We start from the raw sequence: 21,573 nt of genomic DNA, 5'->3' as shown, positions 1-21,573 counted from the left end.
AGCTTGGTTAAATTGCCATTATTTACTGGCTCTTTGCTACCTGTTTTCAAGGCAGCCCATGTTCTTTCTCTTTCACCTTCTGTTAATCAGTTTCAGAGTCTTCTGATCTATTAGACATGCACAGAATCTGCTTTCCATCTGCTCATCTCAACACCACTGATGTTAAATTCTTAATCTTTAACCCAACATCACCACAGTACTTTCATCTCTTGGGAAAAACTTTCTTGATCATTGAATGAAAATGGTTACCTTCACCTAGTTGCTCCATGTTTTGTTCATGCTTACTGATATACCCTGAAACTACCCTAGACACTCCATTCTAGATTTGCCTGGTTTCAACGTGTGCTCTGCCACTACCAATGCAGAAAGTAAAGAGGGAGACTGGGTAAAACAATACACATTGCATTGGTAGAACCAGGTTATACTCCCTATTATCTTTAATTGCAAGCCTTTTAAACAATCTGACCCTCTTTCATCCTCTGTTAAGTGGGAACAATAGGAATGCCATCATTTTACCCACTAAAATGATATGGGTAAAAAATATACTATAAAACCCAACGTATTACCATTATAAAATATGCTAATTTTGAAAATATCTTTTTAATATTCTGAGATACAGCACTGATGTTTTTCTCCTTTAGAAACCATATTTAAAGTGGCAGTTAGGAATACTAAACATGAGATTATTATTACTAAACTTTGAGCTTGTAATAGATTTTACAAGTTTTGTGAATTCTCTAGAGGAGTATTTTGAGAGTGTTTCCACTTAATATATATATTTAACTTCCAAACAATTGCCTTACAAATAAACTTTTTATTTATTCAATATTTTTTGTTTATTATAAGTAAAGATATCTCTTCATGATATTCTTTATATGAAATTAAGATCTAAGGGACTTTTAATTTTATTTATTTATGTATTTATTTATTGTGGTATGTGGGCCTCTCACTGTTGTGGCCTCTCCAGTTGCAGAGCACAGGCTCTGGACGCGCAGGCTCAGTGGCCATGGCTCATGGGCCCAGGCGCTCCGCGGCATGTGGGATCTTCCCAGACCGGGGCATGAACCTGTGTCCCCTGCATCAGCAGGCAGACTCTCAACCACTGCGCCACCAGGGAAACCCCCAGGAACTTTTTAAACAGGGTTAAAGTTGTTGAGATATCAGTATGCTTGCTTATTCCCTTGTTTAAAAGCATATGCTAGCAAAATAATAGAAATGGTGAGAATTTTTCCTATTTCTGTGAATTCAATCATAAATCAACAATAACTGTCCCCAAATTGTTATCTCTAACCTTGACCAAATTCCCAGACCTGAGAATTACTGACTTAAGTGACATCACCAGATCTCCTTTCCATAGGCAACTTAAACTCTAAAACCCCACACTGAACTCACATTCTTTTTAAAGCATACTTTTCTCTGTATTTGCTTTCCAGTCAACTTTTCTCTGTATTTGCTTTCCAGTCAATGACTCTAATAATTATTCAATTAACCAGCTCAGATATCTAGTCTCTTGTCTAAATTCCTCCCTCTCTACCACCTTTGACCTGGAAAACCTTTAAATACATGTTTTTAAACGTCTCCCAAACGTGTCTCATCTTAAACATGTCATTATTACTGACTTCACTCAGGTCCACATACTTGCCTAAGACAGGAATCAGCAAACTTGTCTTTGTAAAAGACTAGATCACAAATATTTTAGGCTTTGTAGGTCATATAACGTCTGTGAGTACCAGACACTTATGTCTGCTATGTGAAAGCAGCCATCGACAACAGACAAACAAATGAGTGTAGCTGGATTCTAATAAAATTTTATTTACAAAAAGCAGTTGGACCTTGGGTTGTAAATAAACCTTAACATGAACAAATTGGTCTAAGACAAATTAATCTGCATGCCAAAATAAACTTCAGCACACTTTAAAGGAAGACAGTAGTATTCAGACATTTGACAATGTAATATTCACCATGTCCTATATCCAATAAAAAAATACTAGAAAGAAGAAGGAGGCAACTTTGACACATGATCATGAGGGAGATCAATCAATAAGAAAAAATACAGAAATAATAGATGATAGAATTAACAAAGATTTCAAATGAGATAAGTTCATGCTTAATGGTAAATATAAACATAACAAAGGAAGAAACAGAAGATGTAAAACAAATGACATTCTGAAGCTGAAAGCACAATATTTGAAATGAGAATTGATAGAGTAAATAACAGATGAGATACTGAGAAAAAAAAAAGCGTGTATAAGGACATAGCAATAGAACTATTAACACAGAAGCAAAAAGAGTAAGAGAGGGGAAACCCCTGAGTTTTGTATACCTGTGGAAAAATATTAAGCAGTCTAACATATACAGAAGTGGAATCCTAGAAAAGTGGAAATGTGGTTGGAATGAGAAGAAATATTTTAAAAATTGTCAGAATTTTCCCTAATTTGATCGAAACTCTGTTTACAGATTAAAGAAGCTCAATGACCCCAAGCAAAACAAACATACAAAAAACTGAAACCAAACAAATCATACTGAAATTGATTTGAAAAATGAAAATCCCAAAAGCAGTCAGAGAAAATGAACATATTTTATTCAGGCCGAGAAAGAAGAAAAAAATCATTCTCATCAAAACCAATGCAAACTAGAAGATAATTCAATGATGTTTCTAAAGTCCTGGGGAAAAAACATATATATTATCAGCCTATATCTCTATGTTCAATGAAAATATACTTCAAAAATGAAGATGAAATTAAAGACATTTTTAAACATACTAAAGTTCAACTTGTGAATAGCTGTCTTGTCCCACAACAAAAGTTATAAGATGTTTTCAGGCTGGAGGAAAACCCAGATAAAAACAGAAATGCATGAAACAATGAAAAAGAACAGCAAAATTTGTGGGTAAAGATAAGTGAATATTGTACAAAACTAATGATAATATAGATTTAAAGTATTTGTATAATTAGAATAAATTGTCAGATTTATGCTACTGGTGGTATAGGAATAAATGGAATTACATGTTCCTAAATTATAGCATTATTGAGAAAGTGGTAAATAATGTGTATGCGATTGCAATAAGTAAAGGGTATATGTTATAAAAACACTACAAGAATAGTAAAAATAATGAGTTGAATCAACCATATATTCACATAGAAAAAATATGAATACTGACCCCCAGTCTGACACCATGCATAAAAATCAATTCCAGATGGCTTACTTATTTAAATGTTAAAAGTAACAAGCAAATCCCTTAGATGAAAGCACGAGAAACTGTTTTCATAACTTCAGAGTGAGCAAAGATTTCCTATATAGGGCATAAAACAAGCTATCCATAAAGGTGTGATGTGAAAGGTTGTACTACACAGAAAAAAGAACACAGACCCAATATACATTATTTGATGCTTTAGTAACCTTGATACCAAAACCAGCAAGTACAGCTCAAGTGGAAAATTATAACGGAATCTTAGTCAACAACAGAAATCCAAACATCTTAACAGAATATCATGAAACCAAATCCAGCAATTTATTTTAAAAATAGATTTATATTAGAGTTAATTTATGTCAAAAGTGCAAGATTAATTCAATATTAAAATACATATGAATATAAATCACATTAACATATTAAGAGGAAATTGCCCTCTCAGTAGATGCAAAAAACAAATTAAAACCTAGAGAAAATTCAACATCTGTCCATGATTAAAAAATAAAAAAGTAAACCAGAAATAGAAGAGAACTTCTTTGCCTTATAAGGACTTTGTCAAATACTCTACAACAAACAAATACTTATTGGTAACATATTAAAAGTGTTTTCCTTAAAGTTAAAATAATAAGGATCTTTACTTAAGTGGATCATCTACCCAATGCAATAATCCGGCAAAAGAAATGAAAATGATGGCTGTTGAGAAAATTGTCATTATTCATAGATTTTTGTCTCCAGAGAAAATCTAAATAATATCCAAATTATCATTGTTAATTAGTTTAGCAGCTTTGCTACAAAAGCCAACTTCATTTTTTATGAGGAAATGTAAGTTTTAAGTGGTAGAATTTGCCTTGAACGATAAAAACTGGTACTTAAATCTGGGAAAAATGTGTATAATGTCTTTGATAGAGTCAAAGTCATAGTGCTACCAATTTTTTCCCAAATTAGTAAAATATATAATAAATGTTATCAATAATATTAACAGAGTTTTTTTTCTGGAAATTTACAGGGGAATTCTAAATTATATGAGTATGCTTAAGGTGAGCAGTCAAGACACTTGGGGAATAGAAGAAAGAAGAAACAGTGGAGGAGGAGGAGTGGGGAATGCTTTTAGATATCAAAATCTATTATAAAGTTACATAATTAAAACAGTGTACTGTTGATGCAGAGATAGATAAGAAACATATATGCAAAAATGAAAAAGTGATCTAGACAAAGCTAGCATTGCAGGTTGATGGGGGAAAGGACAGGCACTCAACTTGCTGGGACAACTGGTCATCAGTAGAAAAAAAATAAATTATATCTCAAGGTATATACAAAAATTATTTTAGATATATTGATGACTCAAACATAAAAGTTAAAATATTTTTAATTTTATAAATATAGAGAATATGAAGTGAAAGAATCATAGAATTGGGCTATACTAAAATTAAGCATTTGTCTTCATTGAAAAAAAAAACAGAAAAAGATGAAAATACAAGTCACAAGTTGAGAAAAGATATATGCAATACATGTAACCAACAACATATTAATACAGAGAATATATAATGAACTCCAGTGAATCAAAGACCAAAAATAAAACATGGGGAAATGATTTAGAAAAGGCATTTCACAGAAAAGGAAATATGAATGGCCAATAACCTATGATATTATTCTCAACAAATTTCTCAGTCATCAGAAAAATACAGGTTAAAAATTCAGATATATCATTGATCTCCACCAAATAAGAAAAATTGTTCTTACAATTTGTTGTGATTTCTTTTCTCATTCCAAATAAATATACACTTCCATTCCTATTTTGAGGCTATTTTTAAATAGCAGATGACATGATATTATACACAGAAAATCCTAAAGACAGCACCAAGAAAAACAACTAGAACTCATCAATGAATTCAGTAAAGTTACAGAATACAAAATTAATATACATAAGTTTGTTGCATTTCTAAACACTAACAATGAACTATCAGAAATAGAAATTAAGAAAACAGTCCTACTTACAATCACTTCAAAAAGAGTAAAATACCTAGGAATAAATCTAACTAAAGACATAAAGAACCTGCCCTTGGAAAACTGTAAAACACTGATGAAAGAAACTAAAAAGGACACAAACAAATGGAAAGCTATACCGTGTTCATGGGTTTGAAGAATTAATATTGTTAAAATGGCCATACTGCCTAAGGCAATCTACAGATTCAATGTGATCCCTATCAAAATGTTGATGGCATTTTTCATGGAACTAGAACAAATAATTCTAAAATTTGTATGGAAACGCACACAAAAAAACCCCCTGAATAACCAAAACAACGTTAAGGAGGAACAAAGCTAAAAGTATCAGATGCCCTGATTTCAAACTATACTACAAAGGTACAGTGATGCAAACAGTATGGTACTGGCACAAAAACAGACACATAGATCAATGGAACAGAATAAAGAGCCCAGAAATGAACCCACGTTTATGTGATTAATTAATCTATAACAAAGGAGGCAAGAATATACAATGGGGAAAAGACAGCCTCTTCAACAGCTGGGAAAACTGGACAGCTACATGTAAAAGTACCAAACTGGACTAATTCCTCATACCACACACACACACACACAAAGAAAACAAACTCAAAATGGATTAAAGTTCTGAATGTAAGACCTGAAACCATACTCCTATAGGAAAACATAGACAGTACACTCTTTGACATCAGTCAGCAATATATTTTTGGATCCGTCTCCTCAGGCAAAAGAAACAACAAAAGCAAAAATAAACATATGGGACTACATCAAACTAAGAAGCTTCTAGCAACAGAATGAAAAGGCCACCTACTGAATGGAAGAAGATGTTAATAATATTTGCAAATGATGTGTCTAATAAGGAGTTAATATCCAAAATATACAAAGAACACATAAAATTCAACATCAAAAAAACAAACAATCCAATTAAAAAATGGGCAGGTGGAAAAAAAAATGGGTAGGGGACCTGAGTAGACTTTTTTTTTTACAAATAAGACATACATATGGTCAACAGGCACATGAAAAGGTGCTCAGCATCATCAATCATCAAGGAAATGCCAATCAAAACCACAATGAGATATCACCTCACATCTGTCAAAATGACTACTATCAAAAAGACAACAAGTAACAAGTGTTGGCAAGGATATGGAGAAAAAGGAATCCTCATGCACTGTTGGTGGGAATGTAAATTGGTTCAGCCACTGTGGAAAACAAAATATAGAGGTACCTTAAAAAAATTAAAAGTAGAACTATCATATGATCCAGCAATTCCACTCCTGGGTATTTATCTAAGGAAAACAAAGACACTAATTCAAAAAATATGTGTACCCTTATGTTCATTGCAGCTTTAATTACAGTAGCCAAGATAGGAAAGCAACCTAAGGGCGTCCATCGATAAATGAATGGATGAAGAAGATGTGGTATACATACAATACAATATTACTCAGCCATAAAAAGGAATGAAATCTTGCCATTTTTGACAACATGGATAGACATGTAGGGTATTATACCAAGTGAAATAAATCAGACAGAGAAAGACAAATACTGTATGATTTCACTTATATGGGGGATCTAAAAAATAAAGCAAATGAGTAAATATAACAGAAGAGAAACAGTCACAGATGTAGAGAACAGACAGGTGGTTGGCAGAGCAGAGGAGAGTGGTGGGGATGAGAGAAATAGTTGAGGTAGATTAAGAGGTACAAACGTCCAGTTAAAAAATGAGTCACAGCTATGAAATATACAGTGTGGGACATATTGTCAATAAAAAAAATGTGTTGTGACTTTTTTCATTCCAAATAAATATACACTTCCATTCCTAATTTGGGGCTATATTTTAAAATAAGGTCCCTAAATTGTAAAAACCTCAGATCTATAAAACCTAGGTCCATTTCTTATTCTAGGTGTATACCCAAGAGAAACTCATGCACATGCAGAACAAAAGACATGTTTGAAACTGATTATAGCAGTACCATATGTAATAACAAAACAATGCAGATATCTATAGACAAAAGAACAATGGTGAAAAACAATGATGGGGGCTTCCCTGGTGGCGCAGTGATTAGGAATCCACCTGCCAGTGCAGGGGACACGGGTTCGGGAAGATCCTACATGCCGCGTAGCAACTAAGCCCACGCACCACAACCACTGAGCCTGTGCTCTAGAGCCCGTGAGCCACAACTACTGAAGCCCAAGTGCCACAACTACTGAAGCCCGAGTGCCACAACTACTGAAGCCCATGTGCATAGAGCCCATGCTCCCAACAAGAGAAGCCACCGCAATGAGAAGCCCGCACACAGCAATGAAGAGTAGCCCCTGCTCACCACAACTAGAGAAAGCCTGCGCGCAGCAACGAAGACCTAATGCAGCCATAAATAAATGTTTTTTTTTAAATGATGTATTCATACAATTGAATACAATCTATGAGTTATAATGAATAAACTTCAGCTACATGGATGAATCCCAAAATGTACTCAAACTAAGTGTGTTGAAGGAATATATATTACTGCACAAGTCCATTTATAAAAATCCAAAAAAAGGAAAAACTGAAAATGACAATATTTAGAGTTACATATATATGTGGTAAAACTATAAAGATTAGCAAGATAATGGTAAACACAAAATATAGAATAGTGGTTACCTTGGTGGTGCAGGGAGGAGAGTATCTGATGAGGAAGAGCAAATGAGTGATGGCAAAGGGAATTGTCAATACTTAATTTCTGAAGCTGGATGGTGCATATACTGGTGTCTTTATTAATAACATTTAAACTATTCATACTATTTCCTAATGAACATTTCTAAGAGTTCTAAAGCCAACAGCTAAAACTCAGTAACCTTATTCATTAAGAAGAGTGGCTGGCAAAATATCCCTTTTCTGGTTCCATGCATTTCCCTTGGTGATGATGAGACAGTTATATTAATAAGTGATATTTAAGCTATTCCTTCATCCATAAACCTTTCAATTTAGTCTGTATTTTTGGAGCCTAGTAGAGAAGGACTGGAGTTCTTGAAGTAGTCGCAGTTATTTTGAATACATCTTAAATTTCTCTTGATTGTCGTGTCTTGGGGATTGAGATGTGCTGTGTGATGTTGGAGAAATTAACATTTCTGTTTCAGTTTTCTCAAAAATATTTTTAATATTTATATCCCATTGACTTCCTGATACTCAAATCTATTCCTCTATCCTTGCTTAAGATAGAAAACACGGGGACATACAAAATGGACAACCATGGTCCAGGAGATGTCATCATCATGGCATCCACAGTAGGTTTCAACTACCTTGGGGTTTAGGCATGCTCACAGACCAAGAGATCAATCACTCAGGCTCCTGTTACCTCTGTCAAAAGTCTTCAATATCCAAAAGGGAAGCATGCCCAGATCCATGAGAGACTTTTATTCTGGGGTTAGAAGTAGAGAACCTTGTGTCTTTCTTATCTTTCCTCTTTGTTCAGTATCCAGTAAATGAACTTTTCCTTCAAAAGCCTGCCAGTTTTGATGCTTAATTTACTATTAGGTGAATTAGAAACACATGGACCAGGTTGCATATAAATTGTTGAAGCACACCCAGATAGTCCGTTCTACAAAAACCCTCCCAGGAGTGTACTAGAATGAATCAAACGTATTTGTGTTTTTCCTGCCTTCTATCAAAGCACTGAGCACCATTCCAGAATCAAATTTTGAAGTCTTGAATGTCTGCCCTGCTTCTCTCCTAAACAATATTTATTAAAACATTTTAGCTTGTTGAAAACACAGACTATTTCTCCTCCTCCACAGCCTCACCCTACCTTAACTCTCTCTATGGCTTTTGATAAGTAATTAATCCCTCTGGACACACTTTTTTTTTTTTACATAAATTGAAGGCAGTAGTTGAGCTATGATTCTCTTATGTATTCAGTTAAATAGAATTCTCCCTCTGATTTTAAAGGAAATTAATATAAAATTTAATGTTCCTCTTGATTTATTAGCAAAATTGCTTTTGCTACAGTATATTTCTGGTGTGATAGGATATTTGAAAAATATATCACTTGTTTTCCTTCTAAAACCTTTGGCTAACATTAACTCAAACTACTTTTTATTTTGCCCTCGAGATAGATTCACTTAAATATTATTTTCCTTTTGCTAACCTCAACAGCCTGACACAGTATATGACTTTTTGAGTCACTGTCCTCCTTTTCATTTTCAATATTTTCTTAGCCATAACTTTAAGAAAAGGCTTTTGTAAAGCCACATTGAATACTTCTAGCTCTTTATTTTCTTTTCTGTGAAAACTGTAAGGTATTGTAGTTCAATTATAGAACTCTTACTCTCTGCCCTGGAGACTAAGACTTGACTTGACTCCCATGTATTCATTTTCTTTTTTTCCTCTTTCAATTCTAGATTCTCTTTATTTAAAACTTTGGGTGTCCAGTTTAAAAATCCATGTGGTTAATTTCTTTTTGTCTAATTCTAAAACAGCTCTGATGTTTTCTCCTTACCAGTTGGCTATAACATCATTAGCAGTACTATCAGGCCAAATGATTGTGAGAGAAAGGAAACCAAAATGGATGGCTCCACTGTCTTTAAGTGTTTTGAAAACATGTGGTTGGTTCCACTGGCCTCCTCAAAACCAAAAACACCAGTGTTCATATTTTTAACACTAGAATAGATTTTTCTTAAAGAGTAACATAAACTAAATATTAACAGCAAAACAATACTTAAGTGCACATTCTCTAAAAATTATTCATCTCCTAGAAGCTTACAGTCTAAGACCAACACATGCAAGATAGAAGACTGTTGATGCTTTATGTATAAACAAGTTTTATAACACGGATTAACTCTCTTCTAACTTCAGTGCTCATACGTAAAGAGTGTCCACCTCACTGTTGGCTTAAATGGATTGGATTATGGGAGGAAGTCCCATCTCCTAGAAATCTGAAAAACAAAAACAATGGCAAGAGGAATGATAATAAGATATATGCTGTGTCCTTTTGTGCATATTATAGATGAGAAAACTGAGGCTTGGAAGGGTTTTGTACATTTTTCAAGATCACATAGACAATTAGTGTGGAAGCTGGAATTCTATACAGATTTTTGCTCCAGAGAACAAACATTTAATCAATCCTCTATCCTGGAAAGAGGGGAGAAAAAAGGCTGTATCTTGAAAGGCAATGGCAGAAAATATATAACCATAAAAGAAAAAGAAAATATGAATTTATAGAAACAAAATAAATCTATACAGGCAAAATATGGAAAAGTTGGTTATTTTTTCATTTTTTCACAACCCTGAGAAATGATACTTATGAATAGATTTTACCAATTAGTGTGGTTATTAAAGATATAAACTTTAATGATATATGAGAGTGTTAATTCAATGGAACTCTTCAGTACCATTGATTAACTAGCATATACAAGCCTTTTCAACAATGTGGAGAATTCTCTTGATACCTCTCTTGTGTGTTCTTTCTGTGGTCTATACAAAACCTTGGCTAAGTTTGCACTTAATGAATTTCTAGTTTCTAAAGTCTCTAATTCCCACTCTTGCGCTAAGACACACTCTTCTCCTCAGTGCCCCAATCCAATTTAATTTCTATTCTGATCCTGTAGCCTAAAATAGATGGCAAAGGGAACATTAAAGTAGTAAAGAGATGAATCCATTGAAAAAGGAATAAAGAAAATTATGATGAGATCTCAGAGCAAAAAATGTGAAGAAGAAAATGAACAAAGTTTTTTTTTAAGCAAAGAATGAGGAAGCAAAATGTTGAACAAAATAGATAAACACAGTTCTGAAAATAGCAAATATTTTTTTAAAAATACAGGATAACCAGGGGATGAGTTCAATCTCAGTAGCATAAGACATAGAGAGTTCTAGATTTTAGAAGTACCTGAGGAACTGGATAAAGACAAAAGACAATTGACCTGATCTTTCTTTTTTTTTTTTTTTTTTCTTTTTTTTTTGTGGTACGCGGGCCTCTCACTGCCGTGGCCTCTCCCGCCACGGAGCACAGGCTCCGGACGTGCAGGCTCAGCGGCTATGGCTCACGGGCCCAGCCGCTCAGCGGCATGTGGGATCTTCTCGGACTGGGGCACGAACCCGTGTCCCCTGCATCGGCAGGCGGACTCTCAACCACTGCGCCACCAGGGAAGCCCCTGATCTTTCTTTTAATGGAGGTGAGTCTACTGTAAAGTCAAAGAGATGATATATACTCTCTGCAACAGAATAGCATGATATGTGAGCCCAGGTGGAGGTCTTTAGATCATTCCCAGAGTTTGGAGAGAACATAAGAATAGGAGAGAGAATAAAAAATCTTAGTTCTGTAAAAATTACAGTGCATATATATCCAGTATGTAAGTGCAGTCTTCCTAATATTCATGATCAGAAATGCTGTTTATTCCAAAGTTAATCACAATATACCTGTAAAACCCATTCTTATCTTAGCCAGCAGTCTCCTGCAAGGAACTTTGGGATGTAAACATCTAACACCATTCCTGTTGTTTAGGATTCTGACCACTGAGAGAGAGGTGATTATGGGGTAGGATATGAGGTAGACAGGAAGAGAAGTTGGCTAAAACACTGATAATAGGATCAGAGTCTGGAACAGAGATTAATATGGAATCATATTCTACTTACTAATTTCTTCTAAAATAAGTTTACTTGTTTCTACATGCAGCTACTGGACACAGCTTTTAAAAACAAGCAGCTTTTAATTATTGGAATCTAGAGAATGTGCTGGGAGTATATTTTAGAATAAAGATCTCTATTAAGTGGATAATATAATGGTCCTCATGTGAGGACGTTTACTGGGAAACAGTGTTAGGTAATTGATTCTTCTTTTTCTCCTCCTCCTCCCCCCTCAGCCTCCTCATTCTTTTTCTTCGTCATCATATACTTAAGTTGATTTTAAACTAACATCTATTATCTTTCTCCATCTATGAAATTATTCTAAGATTTGAGGAATATTTTTTAAAAATGGGAGATACATATTTACATTAGTTACAATTTTGGAGAATACACAGGTGTTTGTCATTAAAAGGATTAGTTTATATCAAGTTGTCTTCCCCTATACTTAGAATAAGGATCTTAATCTTAAACATTACATAAATTGGAGAGATTTAATTAAAACTTGAAGAAATGTGTTACTGTTAATTGAATTCTTGATACAGTTACCTTTGCAAACCAATGTTAATGAAACTCCAGTTCAAAGTGGATGGGCTTGGGGAATTGAGATAGCTATTTATTTCCTTAACTGAGATGCCGTGATCATCTTCTCAGTAAAATAAAGAACCCAGTTAGGAGAGTTCTCATTTGTAGCTATTGATCAAGTTTACACAAACTGGAAGTATTTCTAAGCAAAACAAATCAGAGATTCAAAGTCCGGTAAACAAGGTCAGTGAGTGAGAGACAGAAATGCTTCTATGCGTTTTGAAAGACTTGCACCTGTGGAACAGAGCCAGGACTGGTCCGACCCCGAGCCAGGTTCCGCTCCGCCCCTTGCCTCGCTTGCTCTCCCTGCCCCCCACACGCTGACCCTCCCAGTTTGGCATCTCTCGGTATTAGCAAGCTATAAATTGCCCTAGAGCTTAGAGGCAATCAGGTCAGCACCGCCGTCACAGGGGAAAAGCTTCTTACTCCAGAGCAGAATCATTCGGGGGAAAGAGAGGAAGGAGGGAGGGAACCCACGCCTTAGTCGTCACTGCCCTGGCAGCGGGTGGAGAGGTGGGGGAGGCGGCTGGCAGAAACTGCATCCTCAACAACGTCGCCCTTGACCCAAGTCTACAAACTTATTGGTCGCCTCAGTGGAAACTCCCAGTGCACTATCCGCTGCCTGACAGCCCCGGCTGCTGGGTGGAGTCGCGCTTCCCGGCCCCACCTATGGGAAGGAGCTTCCCCTGCATCTCCGATCCACCGCACCCTTTACGAAAAGTCTCCAGGTACCTAGCAAGGCTCAGATTTTTCTACCCCCGCTTCCACCCCTGAACCCACACGATAATATTATCAGCCTCCTACAGCCCAGAGGGCCACCTTCCTGTGTCAGTTTGAAGACACTTTTGCGGAATCCTTTCTTTTCCCCGCCCTGCTTTGCTTTCACAACTCCAGCGGGTCAAATGGCCAAAGACAAACTTCTGCCTCTCCTTTCCGGCTCCCACATTTTCAAAACCCCACAGCCTGCAAACCCACACACATCCGAACCCCAAGGGTGCTGTTGCAGTCCGGGCATGCTCAGTATCAGGGCAGGTTTTGATTGAAAGTAAAAAAAAAAAAAAGAAAGAAAGAAAGAAAAAAATAGCTTTGTATTATGCAGTCTCCCTCTCATGTGCTTACAGCTTGCTGCACAGGTCGCGGGGCATTCCTGTGACTACCCAGAGGGTTTATCTGGTGCCCTTGATTACGTCTCCTTGGCATCTGTATCCCTCGTAGTTCCCCCCATCCCCAACCCTTCTCAACATCCCCCTCCTCAGGTCCCTGTCCGCTGTGGGGATGGAGAGACACTAACAGAACTGAGATGGGCGCTGTTGGCTGAGCGGATCCACCTATTATTAGTGCGCCAGGATTGGCTCCTCGGCGCAGCGTACCCCAGGTGGAACCAATCAGGCGGCCGGGGCTGGGAGCTGATGGGCGGCCGCCTCCTCACTGGAGGGATTCCTGGAGAAGCTGCAGTGTGGGGATGCTCTAGACCGAGTACTGCCCCCAGTGTCTTTCCACCTCTTCTTCCTGCAGCGGCGGCAGCAGCGCTTGGCAGCGGCAACTTGAGACTGCGCCCGGGGCAAGCCCCCCCCCCCAGGGTGGTGCTCAACTGAGACGGGGGCTCAGTGCCCGAAGGGGTGTGTGTAGGGTGGGGGCGGCCGGCTGGGACCAGCTGGTGGCCCTGGAGAACCTCCCACACACCCACACCCACACACCCCTTTTGTGTTGCAGGCTGCCCCTCCAAGAGCAGAGGCAGCGAGAGGACGTGTGTGCACCGGTCCGCACGGGGAAGCAGTAGGGACGGAGCCCGGCACCACCTCCCGGTTCTCCCTCCAGGTAAGACAGCGGGACTGGCGGCACGGCAACCTCAGCGGTGCCTGTTTGCTTGCATCCGTCCATAAGATTTTGTTCTCGGTACACTTAGGTTTTGGCGGTGGGAGACTGAGACCTGGGCAGGGAGCCCCGGGCGGCCTATTGTGAGCGATGTAATGAGACCACATGTGCCTCTCCTGGAGAAGCACTTTGCACAGCGCCCGTGATTGAGAGCCTGGAGTTGATGATGTTGGTCGTCCCCCATCTTCTTCTTTCCCTCTTTCATTTCCTCTCCTCCGCCCCCCACCCCCAGTCTCTATCCTTCACCTCCCCCCACCCAACCCCTTTCAAATCTCTCATCGTCTCCCTCCTCCCATCCAAAGCACTCACAGGGTTTCTTTCTCCTCCTGGAAAGGATTGCCTTTTCTCAGAGGAAAGGGGGGTAGTGATGAAAGGAGAAAGATTTCTTTCTGCCCAGGGGAAAAAGAACAAGATAGAATACAAGATAGAAAATTAGAGTACCAAAAGCAATTAAACTGAATAAAGGAAGTAGGCAAGCCACGCAGCCCCAGCTGCCAGAGAGGGGAAGCAAGTTTGACTTGATCTTCCGCTTGCAAGGGGCTGTGTCTCTCACTAGATTCCTTCAAATGGAACGAAAATAAACCACCGATCCAACCCACTTTCAATTGCTTAATTGCTGTTGCTTTTAAGTGCCCACCATCTGACTTTTCCTGGTTCCATCTGTCCTGCGGGGCTGACTATTTGGTCTTATCCATCACTGGTAATGTCTGAACTTGGAGAGGTTTCTCGAGTGGAGAAAAAATTTTAAAAACATTATTACTTTCCTGAGGTTCTTTGGCATGGCCTTTATGTTGAGGGGCAAAAAAAAAAAAAAAGGTAAAGTTTCAAAACATTTGTTAGTGACACCAGTATTATTAGGAGGCTTGGATTTCTACTTTGAGAAAGCTAATCTAGTTAGCTTTGTGTACATAGTGATTTTGACTTTCTTGAATATTAACCTTCTGAAATAATGCAAACATTTAACTTTTGTGTTAAAGCTGCATTTGCATATGAATTGTGATTTCATTCTACCTTTCTGCTGTTTGCATTTTGTTGCGCAGATATAGAATTCATGCCTTGCCTTATTTTCTTTTAATAAGTATATTTAATAGATGTAAACGTGATGCTTATACAATTTCAGTACTCCATTTAGAAGGCGCATGGAAGCTCAGTTGGCCAAGAGTCCTCTTGTACTGGAACAAAGTTTAGAAAGTAATGGTGGGAAGATAGCATCAACTTAAAAAATCTTGAAGGGGAAAATGCTTTTACTTTCATGTCTTATTATAATACAGAGAAAGGTATCGAAACAACTGTGTGCCCTGGCTGCCTGCATGGTAGGTCAAGTGAAAGGGACGTGTTGGACAGATCCTTGACAGCAGCCTCAGAAATTTCTAATTCCATCGTCAATGGTATAAGCTTTCCTTTCCTGTTATTCAGCTAAGTGATGACCGTCAGATGGGAGGAGATAGAGAGAAGTGCTTAGCTGAATGTAATGGGAAAGCATCCCAAGTGGATCCTACATGAGTGCAGAGAAATCAGCAGATGTTAGTGTCCAGATAAATCTTTTCCTTTGATTTATCAGGGGAAATGCCAAGTCTTACTTTTTTTTTTTTCTACGTGTCCACTTCGGATAAGAAAAGGGAGCCTTCTTTCTCAACTCTGCCTGATCTTCCACACTAATCTATGTACCCCAGAAAGTATTTTTTTCACCACATATCTTCAGTGGACAAGTTTATACACTGACCGAAAGAAGAGCTGCTTTCATTTACCATCAACATAATATATGTTATTTTCTAAACCATTTTCCATTTGAGACACTTATCTTTCCTATCTAAGTAGAATTACCTCGAGTCACAAAAACAAGATCTTCTTTCTAGGCCTTTGACATTTAAATGCCTTTTTTTTTTTTCTTTTTAATGTAGTATCTCTGTTGAAAGCTAAAACTTATTTTTAGAGGTGCCACCTTTTGGTTATAAGGACAAAAGGCCAATCGTTTAATTGCCTTATGTGTGTACAACTGAATTAACAAGTTTAGACATGAAAAGATGTAGAAAAAGGAAACCAACTGCTTTTCACTGCGAGAGAAAGATTTTACTTACTTATTTCTCCACTGTCTTAGGAAGGGTAAAAGTTTGGTCTTGGTTTGTGACATTTATGTTCAGGACTCTTAACAAATGCTAATTATAACAATGACATGTAAAAGACATGCACGTGAGTATTGAGTTTTTCACATACAAAAAAATGAAGCCTTTATATACCGGAAGTCAGAACTAATTCCAATATATATTGAGTGGATTAAAGTGAGACTTTAAATGATATATTATGGGAAATTATTACCCTGTCATTCCACAAAATGTTCTAGTGTAACAGTTTCATACAACCTTCATCTTTTCTCCTTTTAAAAGAATATCTTAGTAAATCTTATTAATGTTTTAGAGCAAATATGGTAATTAGACTTTAATGTATTTTTATCAGAACTAGAGGTTGCTACCCTACAGAGGAAATCCTAAAATGCTAATTTCATAAAATACCACATGATAGAGATGTTGTTACAGAGTAGTTTTGAACTTTATTTCATAATGGAGAATATTAGTTATTCTGTCTGGTCAAATTGTCAGAGAGTTCTAATTCAGAAATATGAAAATGGTTAGCATGGTATGTACAAGATTTGCACATTAGACTTGGTGCTAACTGAAAATAAAACTAGAATATAGTAGCTTCTCTTAATTGTACTTGCAAAATGAACTGGATGATTAATAAATAAAACACAGAATGTGTTAGATCTAAAAGCTAACTCGAACTTCCTGTTTGCCTAATGACACCATGGACATAATATCAATTCATTCTTTTGAGTTCAGTATACTAAATCAATTTATGGTGAATTCCCAAAACAGATTTTTACAGTCATCTAATCTTAAAAAACTCACACTTAACACAGACAATTATGTGAGCCTGAAATACTTATACCTCTTAGGATTTCCAGTTTGTGTAATAGCTAGGAAGAGATACCATTAACTCCAAATTGGAACATCGTAATTCTTTTCCTAATGGTAGTGATTAAATGATTTGGGGAAGGGAAAGTAAAAGTAAACAGTTTGATTACATAATGGAGCAAATTTGGTCACTATCACAGAAAACCAAGACCAAGGTTAGACTTTCCGGCATTAGAATAACATAGGTGTGGGTTTTACAAGTGTTTTGCTAAAAACTAATGCTTTCTAAAATGAAATACCTGAAACACTTGTGATTTAAAATAATTTTTAATGATTTTCTTGTCATAAATACATCCTTATCAAAGGTTTAATATATGATATGCTTTCTAACTGAATTTGTTTGCCATCGAAATTGATCAAAGCTATTTAAATAGGGATAAAGTATATGGCAGTCTAAAAAATAATTTCAACTAGCATTTGAGGATATATATATATATATACGTATGTGTGTATATATATGTGTATGTGTGTACATATATATACATATTATGTAACATTTTCTAAAAGGATTTGAGACTAATAGACAGTAGCATGTAATCTGCTGAAACTAGGGAGTACTCCTGTAAAAAGTACCATTTAAAGAAAGATGGCAATGTCTTGGGGATGCTTTTAATATTTCTTTGGTTGAAAAGACCAGGAGTACTCAGAGGCAAAATTAATGGGGGTCTAGATCTTTTCATTTATACAGCCCTTCTGTGGCTTAGGGAAGAAGTGATTTTTATATGAATCATGTATTTAAAAAAAAAAAACACCTCCCAGTGCAAGATGCACTTTTATATACAGGTAACAAACTGAAATCGCATTTTTACATGATTTGGACATAACAGGGCATTAAAGTTTCTATCTTTCCAAGATTTCTTCAGTGTTTTTTTCAACATTTGCATAAAGATAAACTTTTTCTTAATCTTTTACATAATCGACATGATTATCATCGCTTTTTCAGGTAAGGGGGTTTAGATTGGTATCTTAAATAATTCCTTTAGGAGGGATCAACATTTTTCCTAATAGTTTTATAAATTTGATTCAAATCTCTCCATTCAGTGTGGCCATTTTTTTAAAGCAGGAAGGAATTTAACCTTTCCAATCTGAAGAAAACAGTGTTTTTCCTTTAGCTTCTCTGTCATTTTAGGAGAGCTCTTGAAGAGCCACTTTTATATTGACTGTAAGATGAACTGTGCTAGCAGGACATATGAACATCGTTCTACTCATATGTGTTAGTATAAAAGAAACGTATTTTAAATAATATTGCAAGTATAGTCATGCTATCTATTGGAAATAAGAGAGCACCCAGTCCGTTCTTGCTATATATGAATAAAACTTCAACCTTTGCTATATTGTTTAAAAAAGAAAAGCTCTTATTTTAAAGCGTACAACGCGAAATTATTGCTATGTTATAGAAGGAGTAAGCACCGAGGATGTTATTTCCGCAGTTTAAAAAATAATTATAGAGGTCCTATTGCAAAGAAGCCTCCTTTTAAAATATCCACTTTCTAAATTTAAAAACAATATTTAAAAGAGTTCTAAAACAAACTGACAAACTGAAACCTAGGTTAGCATAACAATAGCACATTTATGACTGTGTTAGAAGTATTCTGCTCTTTGAAAAATGCAAAGCAGATTAAAAAATGTTTCTGTAATTTCTATAATTGTATTTAGTTAAACCACAACTTCTAGTTGTTTAGAACTAATTCTGATTCTCTTTGGGTTTGTTTTGTCTCTACAAATACACTCAGTGCTTGGAAGGGATGTGGCACACTCGTTTGCATAACTTACCAGTAATGTAAATGAGAGGAGGTCAGAGTTCATCATTTTTGGTTACTGCTATTGTGGAGATAAAAAGAAAAGATACCGATCGTTCCTATACTGGTCTCACATGTAGTATGTTGAACATATTTGTTATACACATAGGGAGTCATTTTGTTGAAGAGGAGCTCTGGAAAATTGGAAAGCTTATGAAGATAATAAACGCCTTCTATATTTTAGCTGTCTGTACAAAATGGGAGCTGGAAATTTTCCATGTAGATTGAGAATGGCCTTTCTCAGCTAGTATGAGAATCTGGTGAAATAATGTGGTTTCTGAAATAATTTGCTTAAAATACCATTTCCTAGCAGCCCTGTCAGACAACATTTCATTGGAAATACTGGATTACAACCCCCCTACAGCAGCCCTCAAAACTGCGCCTAAGACAGTTAGCTAAGTGCCTCAGTCAAGAAGGAATTTTGGTCGAAATAGCCATTTAATCAAATCCAGCTGTGGTTGGTACTGAACCTTGGTCTTGCCTCTTCCCATTAAACCTGTTGTTTCTCTATTTGCTCAATGTAGTTTTGCTTATAATTAAAAAAAGTTAAGTGTTTCCTGCAATAGATGAATGTTTTCCTTTTCCTTCTAAATCCTTCACCTAGCTAATCAAGGATAAAATGCACATAGGCACTTAAACACAAATAGAATTGGAGCGTTACTTAAATATGAAAACTTCTGATGCTGCAGTTGTTTAAATGAGACTATCTCTTGTCCTCCTCCTACACCCTCCCAGACTACAGCCAACTTTTCTGTCGCAAGCAAATGAAGAGGAGAGCAGGCAAACCCACCTCACACCTCTGGGCACAGTTCCTTGGGTGTGGCCTCCAGGGGACAGCCTCCTGTTTTGACCTGAGGCCCATCTCCCTTCCGGGCCAGTCTCCTTGTATATCAGCCCAGGCCCTACTCTAGCTCAAAGCAGATAACTGAATTTAGGAATTGCTACTTTGAGATTTATTGGCATATTTTCGTCAACGTGAAGGCATAAGCACACAGAAATACTCAGACAGAACATACTCAGCTGTAACAAACTTTGTGTTAACACTCTTCAAATGTGATGTTGAATCTTATATAAGATTTAGATAATTGATAAAATAGTTTTTCTTTCATGGAATTTCTTTTGATTACTCACAAGTGATCCAAGCAAAAGGTGAGATTGTTAAACCGTGAATCCGTATAACTTTTTAACTTATTAGCACCAGTGGACAAAACTGAGATAATTATTTAAAATAATTTCAAATACTTCGCTTGGCTTTAATACTTCCAAGATCCACCTGTGTCTTGTTATGGAGACCCTTAAACATTTACATACCTCATCGTGCTCATCACAGATAATTGAGAACTGGTTTGTACATCTACAGAATCTCCGGATATTATTGTGAAGCGTCACATAGGGTTGCTTTTAGGATGGATTATTACTCATCTTTTTTCAGGCATAATTTTATGTGAATGTAACTAAGTGTAAACAACAATATAGCATCACAGCAGCAGACTACACGCACTAAAATGTCAATTTGGAATTGTTTGCTCTTTCCTTGCGAAGGAGAAAGAGTCGATTAAGTATATTCTTTCCTGGTGATATTCTGCCCCCCAGCATTCTATGTATTATAAACAGCGAATAGGTCCTTATTCTCCACCTATGAAATATGGAAGCTGCTTATTTTTGTGGAGAAAGTCATTAACAAATTTTTTTAGACAAATGACTTAATGGCTTTTGAAACAAGGACCAATGATATAACACAGGTTTCTAAGGCCTAGCTAAGCTCCTCTAGCAAGCAGGCTCTGCGTTAGCGAGATTATTAAGAAAAGTTGACACGGTTTCTCAGGAGAAAGGCAAGGTAGCAAAGCTCTGAATCTCTGTCTGACTTGGAGTGTCTGCCAGATCCTTGTTTACAAGGCTGGCTTTCTGCCTAATCCCTAGCATTTTTATCAGATTTGAGGAATGAATAAGGTGAACCATTGGGCCTTAGAGCACATTTCTAGAGCACTAGCGTCTTTTTATAAATAGAATAACATCACTATCCTGTTTTAGCCAATGTTCAGAATCCAAGGCCACTAAAAGTTTTTTATATAAATATCTATAAACCAGACCATTATATGCCTAAAAATGCTTGAGTTTTATCTGTCTGTGTACAGGAAATTCTTATGTTGAAAGCTTAGCTAACAACATGACTGTACAAGTAATTTACCTATTTTTCGTGTTTTTATTAAATTATAGTATTAAATTTAAAATGCCAAACAATCACCTTGAGATATAGTTGAGTTTAATAATTCAAGAAAGTGCCATTTCAACAAAAAGCCAACATATTCCTAAATTCTCCAACACCACCCTGCTTTTAAATTTTGGGAGGAAAAAAGTACTTCATATGCAAGTTTCCAGTTTTGTTTCGTTTTTTTCCTGTGGAATCATAGATACTTTTGGGACCTTTCCTAGATACCACAAAATGAATATTAATGATAGGAGAGAGCCGTCTCCTTCAGGACAGAGTGGAGTAGACAAGTTGTTAGCCTTTGAGAATCTGTTTCATCATTTAGATATTGAACACATAGCAACAGTTTGATT

General features: G+C 36.6%; 1 protein-coding gene across 3 annotated transcripts in view; it reads left to right on the top strand.

The window, feature by feature from the left end:
• The first annotated feature begins 13,012 nt into the window (after window positions 1-13,012).
• The window catches only part of SYT1 (synaptotagmin 1), a 566,654-nt gene continuing 558,093 nt past the window's right edge, over window positions 13,013-21,573 (top strand). The window contains exons 1-2 of one of the 3 annotated variants that reach the window (XM_060112444.1): window positions 13,013-13,093; window positions 14,079-14,183. The gene's annotated coding sequence lies outside the window, so the exon portion shown is untranslated. Of the gene's footprint in view, window positions 13,094-13,917; window positions 14,184-21,573 lie in introns of those variants that run through there. The other 2 variants (XM_060112443.1, XM_060112442.1) reach the window with 2 other exon arrangements.

The sequence above is a fragment of the Mesoplodon densirostris genome, chromosome 11 (assembly GCF_025265405.1).
Source record: "Mesoplodon densirostris isolate mMesDen1 chromosome 11, mMesDen1 primary haplotype, whole genome shotgun sequence".
NCBI lineage: Eukaryota > Metazoa > Chordata > Mammalia > Artiodactyla > Ziphiidae > Mesoplodon > Mesoplodon densirostris.
Note: the sequence above shows the minus strand (reverse complement) of the source record. Positions and strands in the feature narration are given on the sequence as shown.